Source organism: Balaenoptera borealis (genome assembly GCF_965194805.1).
Source record: "Balaenoptera borealis genome assembly, chromosome: 12".
NCBI lineage: Eukaryota > Metazoa > Chordata > Mammalia > Artiodactyla > Balaenopteridae > Balaenoptera > Balaenoptera borealis.
In genome coordinates, this window is record NC_138869.1 from 33,272,307 (window position 1) to 33,281,173 (window position 8,867).

The window sequence follows — 8,867 nt, forward strand, 5'->3', positions numbered from 1 at the left end:
TGATTTTATAAACACGAGTCACCAAAAGCGTGCTCTTTGAAATTCTAGCTGTCCACCATTGTTAGGATAAAGTTATTTTCCATCAAAAATTAACAGAATCCAGGGCATTTAAAGGGGACTTGAAAACAGAAAAGGAAGATTTTTCTTTTGTTATGGACTGTTCCATCTACAGTGAATTAGAATGTAAATGGGGGATAGAAAGGGATTCTACTATAGAAAATTATACCAGGCTAACTAATTTTAAATTATAGCCTAGACCATTGTAAAACAGAAAACATTATTAGTTAGACTACAAGGGTATTATGACAGTGAGTGTTGGGGAATTTGGGGTGGTGTTAGTAACATATATGGGGAAGCATGAGGAGGTGGCATTTAGAATGATTAATGCCTCACCTTTCTCGACCTATACGTATACTTGTTCCAGGTGAAATCTAATCAAACAGCAGAATCAATAGCTTGAGCTATAGCTATAGAGTTATAGCTCTTCGTTTTTATTGTGTGCTGCCTTCCTGTAGTTTTGCCTTAGACTGCTAGAGAATGTGTCCATTTAAATCAGCTTTATGAAGAACCTAGGGGCAGGACAGGAATAAAGACGCAGACATAGAGAATGGACTTGAGGACATGGGGAGGGGGAAGGGTAAGCTGGGACGAAGTGAGAGAGTGGCATGGACTTATATACACTACCAAATGTAAAACCAATAGCTAGTGGGAAGCAGCCGCATAGCACAGGGAGATCAGCTCGGTGCTTTGTGACCACCTAGAGGGGTGGGATAGGGAGGGTGGGAGGGAGACGCAAGAGGGAGGAGATATGGGGGTATATGTATATGTATAGCTGATTCACTTTGTTATAAAGCAGAAACTAACACACCATTGTAAAGCAATTATACTCCAATAAAGATGTAAGTAAGTAAGAAAATAAATAAATAAATAAATAAATCCGCTTTATGATTAGATAAGTTTCCTGCCCCATTCCTGTGCCCTACCCCCAACCTCCATTCCCCATGCTTAGAGAATTGCAGGCAACTTTCGGTATCTCAACAGACTGTACAAAGTAAAAATCTCTTGAAATATTTGTGTTGGTGTACCAGGCACCCTCATACCTAACAATCTATGCTGTCATTCTGTAATTTTTTCAGTGTATTGAGTTACATTTAAAATATTGTATAGAAGATACGATTCATTACACAAACTAAGATATGCAAAAATAATCATTTTCTATAATTTAATTTTTATTTTAAATATCCATTCCATCAGGTTGGTGGGAGGAAATGATATTAATAAGTTTGGGATTCTCTTTCCCCTTTCCCTGGGTTGTTATGGGGGTGGGGCAGGGTCCCATCTGGTCCCCAATGTCATCTGTCCACTCTGGCATCCAAGGAGACACCTGTTGTCCTGCGTGGTCCTCTCTGTGGCATCAACATGGACCCGCATGTTGCTGGTGTCTGCAAAGCGTGTGGGTTACGAGGTTTCTGCTCTGTCCATGGCGCTCGTTAGAGGGGCTGTTTCTCTTGCTTGCATACTATGTTGGAGCACTAAGAAATTTGGTTGGGAATGTTAGGTGTATAAAATCCTGAAAGGATGGTGGTGATGGTTGTATAGTAACATGACTATACTTAATGGCACTGTATTGTACGCTTAAAAGTGGTTAGGTTGGTAAACTTTATGTTGTGTATATTTTATCACAATTTTTTAAATTGTTGAGGCTTACTCTGTTGTGCTCAATTTTGGTAAATGTTCCATATGTACTTAAAATAATGCATTTTCTGCCAAAAAAAAAAAATCCTGAAAGGAAAGGACTGAAAGAAGAACTATACCCTTCTCATAGGTTTCTCCATTATGGAAGGAGGGGTCAGATCTTCTTGCTACTCTTCCCCCAAGCCAGCTGAGGTTTTTGCCATCTCCGAGGCCTGGCCAGGGGAGCAGGGATCTGAATCTTTGTTATCCTTCTTTCACTCTATTCTTTTCACTATTTCTAGTATAAGTTGTGTAGAAGGAGAGAGTGGTATTTTGGGTTGGGTGAGGAGAAACCAGGTTCTTAATCATGGTGTTTTCTTGTACTTTTGTTTTGGAAACCCAATTAATTTCTTCAAATACTAAGTACTGATTCACAAAAGCCAGAGAGATTGTCCATTTTTCCTCAGCTTTCTGCTTTGTCACATTCCTCCCCAGAGGAAATGAATACACAGTGGCCCAGCTTCTTGAATAAAGAGTAGGACAAAGGAGGAAAGAAGAGGCCGGGGGTAACTGTCAGTTGATACTGGAAACATACTTCTATAGATGCTCACTTTGTATTTAGAGGATATCAGTCTTGTCTTCATATGAGAAGACAATAGAGTAGGGTTCAACAAGCATAAAAGTTGGAATCTAACAGTATGGGCTTGCATTGAAACTCTCCTTTTTTGCTCTGGGCATGTAATGTGACTTTTCTGTGTCAAAATTAGCTGTAAAAATAGGGCTGCTGATGAATTTCTGGAGAAAGTTGCGGGGGGGCGGAGGGAGATCTTTGTGACAGCATTTGCTTAAAAAGCCAACAAATGTGAGCTTATTTCCAATTTTCCCTCCAATCTATTTTTCTTCATTTCTAGCCACTCTCTATAATGCTTAACTTTTCAACGCCTCCAGACAATATTTTTACCTCCTTTGAGCCTCAGTTAAATTTTTGGATCCTTATTCAAAGGCAAAATCTTATCAGCCTCCAAGTTCTTCTCTTACCATGTTCCATGTTGATTTTGAGTCTTCATGTTTTATTTAAGGGAAGAGGGCAACTCAGAGTTTAATGGGATTATGTAAATCATCTTGCTGTTGGTCAGAAGAAAAGGATACTTAATCTTTTTTAAAAAGGGGTGGTTCTCAATAATGTGAATATATATAATACCACAGAACTGTACACTTAAAAATAGTTAAAACAGTAAATTTGGGACTATATATATATCTTACCAAAAAAACCCCAAAAAACCCAAAACAACACAACATTCAGTGCCCAAACACAAAATACTCATAAAGTGAGCATCCCAGGAACTCTATTATGTCTACCAGATCAAGGGATCAAGGCAGTTTTTTCAGCACCTTTCAAATTATACCAAGTTATCAGCTGCCTGCTCTACTATGCAGAGAGCTGTTTCTACTCTTTAAAGTTTGCTCATGCAGTTTTTCATTCAGTAACTACTTACTAAGCCCATGCTGCATACAGGCACTGACCCAGGGGCTGTGAGCATTTCCCTGGCAGACTGGCATGCAGCCTTTGCCTACCTCTCACTAAAATACCCAGGAAGACACAGAAAGAACAAAGGAACTTACTACAACACCCATAATGAAGATGGAAGTTAACCTAGAATTGGGGAAAGAATGATACCAATTATAAAGCAGAGAGAGCTGGCTAGAGGCATCTTCTCAGAGTTAAGCACATAGCATTTCCATCTATGAAAAAGATGTCTTGAGAGAAAGGGGGAGAAGCAATAAATAGTGGGTTACTTCCAAGGCATGGTTCCTAACACAGAGTTTAGAGTACAGTAAAGAAAATTTTATACAAGTACTTCTGATTTGTGATAGAAAGTGTTTTTCCCTTTCTCTGTTGCCATTGTTTTCACGTGGACCCAATTCTTCAGACTTCTGCAGAGTTCACATATCGTGGGTTTAAAATGCAGTGCTGTAATTGAACAGATTTCAATTTCACCATTTAAAAATTATACTGCTTATTTAATGATTTAAAATAAAATTATAAGTTCAATATATTATTGCCCAAAAAAGGGCTTAATACAGAATTACCAGTCTGAACTGAAGTGCTGTGCGGATGTAACCAACTCAAAACAGCACAGTTCCATGGTGGAATAAAACAAATGTGCTGTTTCAATAATTTAGGAATCATCCTGCAATCAGTCATCTTACATATTTTGACATTCTGCTTAAAATATTCTCAAGTCATTTCATTTGTGTATATTCCATCTTTCTAACTAGATAATTTAGTATTTGATGTTAAGGTCGGTCCTAGGTTTATATCTCACAAGAGCAGCTAATTGAGTCTGTTGCATCTGAAGGGCAAGGATGGCAGAAGTCCTGCAGTGGATTTCCAGTGTCTGTCATGGGCACAAGAACAAAAATTGGAGGTAAAGTGTCCCTTACTTGCTAGTTCTGGCTGTAGGAATGTGATACATGTTTATTGGTTACGGAACCACCAAGACGGCAAGCTCAATTTTTTTTCCGTACTTTTACGTTCATATAAGTATGAAATTTCAATTGCATGTGTCTCTTCTCTCACTTGGAATTTATTTTGTAGCGTTTTTAGTAATGATTTAAAATTACATAAGACTACTGGATTAAAATGTAGGAATTATGTAACTGTTTCTGTGATAAGACCTCTATTGGCTTAATTGCTAATATAGGAACAACTGAGTTTAGAGAACAAAACTTAAAAAAAAATTGTATACCCCCAAAAAGATTTAGAGACAGAATAACCTGTGCCAGAGCATAAATTGACATGTTTGCATTTAAAATCAAACCAGAGGTGTCAAAACCCATCTGTTTAGTCAAGACTTCTAGTGAGTGATTGGCAACTTTCAGAATCTCCTCTTTTGGAAAAAAGAAAGATTCTAAACTTTTAAAAAAAAATTTCAAAGTCTGCTGTAGTTCAGGGAACATTAAGAATTAACATGAATAACAACGAGGTGAGAATATGGCCCACTGTGTTGCCTATGGATGATTTACACACGGTGCCTGGAACAAAAGAGCTTGAGTGGGTATCTGAGCGCACATCTGCTCCAGAGCACAATGTAGTTAATTTCAGTCACTCGTGTTTTGATTCACAGCTGTTATGAAGCAGGGATTCCACTTTTGACATGTTGGCTTCGAATATTTCCTTCTAGCAGATGGGCTTCTTTTTTCTGAGGGAGGAAATAAAATTCAAGAGGGTAAATTGGAATAAGTCAGGAGCTTGGGTGAACTGATGGGCTCAAGAATCCCTCTGACATATACTTGAGGTGTTGAGAGCTGATTTCAACAGAAAGGTTGTGTGCGTGGAGCACTTTGAGGGTAGAATACCAAGAAATGACTGGTGTCTGATAATTTAACGTCCTTATCTTCCATGGATTTATTTGATGAGAATTGGAAATAAGCGTATTACTTTCAGACATTCTCCTTTGTTTTAAGGTATGGATAAGAAATATAGCATGTTGGCTGAAAATGAATCACTTCTTAGTTAACAAATATGGGAGAGATTTGGGGGAGCTAGGTTATTTTTGGATCCTGACATCCAAATCCAGAAAGAAAACAAGAAAGAAAAGTTGTTATCCAAAGAAAATATTGGGAGATCAAAGAGCAAAAATAATTCATTTTATATATAAACATACGCATGCACGTGCTCATACGTATTTGCTTATGCATGCATTGCAGTGATTAAATCTGTCATAAATGAAATATATAAATGTGTATATTTACACATAAATAACAGAAATAGCAGATGTGGAAATGGGTAAGTGATACCTGCCGTGGACATGGGGAATGGATCACACAGTCCATATTTCCTTTATATATCAGGTGGCGTCTTTGGTTCCTTTGTTGGTCGCCTCCTTCACTTCCCACATGAAGTCTGGAAGGGAGTCATTGTTAACTCTACCTCAGAGTTGAGGAAACTGAGGTCACACAGCTATTAAGTAGTGTGCGGGGTATGGGGGTTGTTAGGGGCAGGCCCATCTGACTCCTACAGCTGTACCCTCTTTCCACTCTCTCATTCTGAGGGAGGGTTGACTTTGCAGTTGGTGCTTTATACACCAGTTGGTCACTTATACGCTATCATAAATACATACACTGTTCAATCCCCAGGATGGTGCTACCATGATGTGTCATAATTTTCTGTGTTCACTGGAGCTGTTCAGATATGTCACATCATGCAGAAAACAACACGTGCTATCTCTTCTTGAGCGGAATCTAACAAGTTTAGTAACTGGAAATCTTTACCATCTTTTCTGAACTCACTTTTTTAAAGAAATATTTATTTATTATTTATTTTGGCTGCGCCGGGTCTTAGTTGCGGCACATGGGATCTTCGTTGCAGCATGCGGACTCTTTAGTTAAGGCATGCATGCACGATCTAGTTCCCCGACTAGGGATCCAACCCGGGCCCCCAGCACTGGGAACGCGGAGTCTTACCCAGTGGACCACCAGGGAGGTCCCTGAACTCACTTTTGGAAGACAGAGTGTGATGAAGGATTTTTCTGTCAATTCCAGGTACAAGAGATAATCTGGTGTATACACTTTGGATGTTGAAGTATTGGAATTTTTGAATGTTTTGATGATTTGTAGAGACAGTAAGATAGAGTTTTTTTGTAGTACAGACTGTTGTAGAAAATTGAGCGCATATGGTCTATCATATACTGTTACAATGTTAGGCATGTCTCTAGGGTAGTAGCGATTAATGGAAAAGCTGTAGTCTTGAAGTGGAATGTGGTGGAAATGGGGCAGTTTCCTATGATTAATTTTATTGATGCAGAACATATATATGTTTCTGTTTGTTGAAGCTCCTCTAGGAAATTTATTTCATCTTGCCTTCTGCTGCTTCTGGGGCATGACACTTTTCTCCAGGTCTCTACACAAATGGGAAAAAATAACTTTGTTATGGGATTTTTTTTACAAATGGAAAGTTGGGTATATGATTTTTCAAACTTGGAAATGCTCAGGCTTGACAGTAATGGGTGATTACACATTTCAGAGTACACTTCAGTGTCTTTACAAGGAATACCCTAAGTCTGATCGTATCCCGTGACCATGAATGCTAACTGTTTTCTTTATGAGACTTTCAAACGTTCCAGTCTCTCGTGCCTACTCCGTGTTCCGATGCTCCTGCTGTCTCCGGATTCTTCGGAAATCCTGAGTGATCACATATCTCTTGTGGTCTCCCTAGGAAGATTTCAGTGTGTGTTTCATTTCTCATTTCAGTCCTCTCTTCTAGTACCATAACCCAGGGCTTTTAGAGCAACTCACTGTGCTAGGAATGTGTACAGTACAATGCTAGTAACTTGTGCAGCTTGAAAGCAGCCTGTGGGGGGGATACAGGCAGTTTGTGGTATTGTTGCCATAGTTTTGTAGTATTGTTATTTAAGTTGTACTTACTTATGTTCACTGTGACCAAATTGCTAGGCATTTTTTAAATTAATAATTAGAGTAAGAAGGATTGCATTTGCTAAGCATTCCTTTTGTCGGAAATTGTGTGCCCCAAGAATTTTTCAGACGTTATTTCTTGTAGGCTTTGCAGGTGAGGACACTGAGGCAGAGTGCAAGCTCACATAACCAGAAAGAAGTGAAGCCACAAAAACCAGTCTTCTGGATTCCAGAGACAGGCTTTTAACCATTATTTGACTATTTTAACTCCCTGGTATTGCTTCAATTCTTCCTAGTGGATGAGAAGGAAGGGAAAATGCACATAGTATTGTGGTTTTTCCTACCCTCTGATAAAAAAGCATTTATTCTCTAATGCATGCATAGTACCACAATTAATCACATTAAGGAGAGAACCAGTGTCTCAGCTGTAAACTTAGCCCAAGAAGAAATGTTACTGAGCCTAGCTTCCTCTTGCAGAAGAGTAAAGCTGACGTTCATCAGTAGCTGAATTTTTGCCTCAGCTGTAGTCTGAGTGTGGCCATGGCAGGTATCAAGCCAGTATTTATAAATGAAATTTCTGTCCACGTACTTTACTTTCTGTCTCCATCTCGAGCATATTATAAGAGCTCACCAAACTAACAATGCAGACTTCCTTTTGTTTGGCTTGACATAGTGTAACTGCAATGATGGGATATGTTGTTTTAAAATAGTCCCTTAGTTTGCATTCCAGTCACATGCCTCTCTCCATCCTACTTCTTTCTTTTTTAAGTTTTGTGGATTGCTAATTTTTTGCATGTTATCTAACTTGACACTGTCCAACAGAGCTTTCCGCAATGATGGAAATGTTCTACACCATCCTCTATAGTAGCCACCAGCCACATGTGGTTACTGAATACTTGAAATGTGCCTACTGGTAGACAAATACCATGATATCACTTACATGTGGAATCAAAAATATGATGCAAATGAACATATCTACAAAACAGACTCACAGACATAGAGAACAGACTTGTGGTTGCCAAGGTGGGGAGGGGAGGGAAGGATTGGGAGTTTGGGATTAGCAAATGCAAACTATTATATATAGGATGGATAAACAACAAGGTCCTACTATATAGCACAGGGAACCATATTCAATATCCTGTGATAAACCATAATGGAAAAGTATGTGAAAAAGAATATATATATATAACTGAATCACTTTGCTGTACAGCAGAAATTAACACAACATTGTAAATCAACTATACTTCAATAAAAATTTTTTTAAATGTGCCTACTGAGACTGAAGAACTGCATTTCTAATTTTAAGTAATTTAAAATTAAATAGCCACATGTGACTGTTGGCTTCCATTTTGGATAGCACAGATCTAATTAGGTTTTGACAGGTGAGGTGGTTCTTGACCACACAGTGTGATCAATGGAATCTTGAGATTTGTGAGAGACTTTCAAGCGATTCTTCAGTGTCATAAAACAAAGAATAAGTTCTTTAACAGTTGACTTTTGCCCAGTGCTTTCATAGTCCGTCAAGAGATGGATGTCTTCTAATCTCCTTTGTGAGTAAGGAAGAGCAGAAATGGTGCTCACCTGTCTGGTTGGGGTTTTGTATAGGCCTTAGTGATTCACTTGCTTCTGAGTCAGCCCAATGCGAGTACTTTGTATTTGCCATGTTAAGAGAGGAGTGGCAAAGTAGTCAGACGGGAAGCAGACCCGACTTGGTTCTGATTTTCAGAGTACATATGAATGCACAGCTTGCTGACGATGTGGGGAAAGCCCAGGGAGAG

At 38.8% G+C, this 8,867-nt stretch overlaps 1 protein-coding gene across 13 annotated transcripts in view; it reads left to right on the forward strand.

Annotated features, from left to right (window-relative positions):
- FHIT (fragile histidine triad diadenosine triphosphatase) overlaps positions 1-8,867 on the forward strand; it is a 1,491,711-nt gene that overhangs the window by 874,712 nt on the left and 608,132 nt on the right. The gene's annotated exons all lie outside the window — the stretch shown is intronic.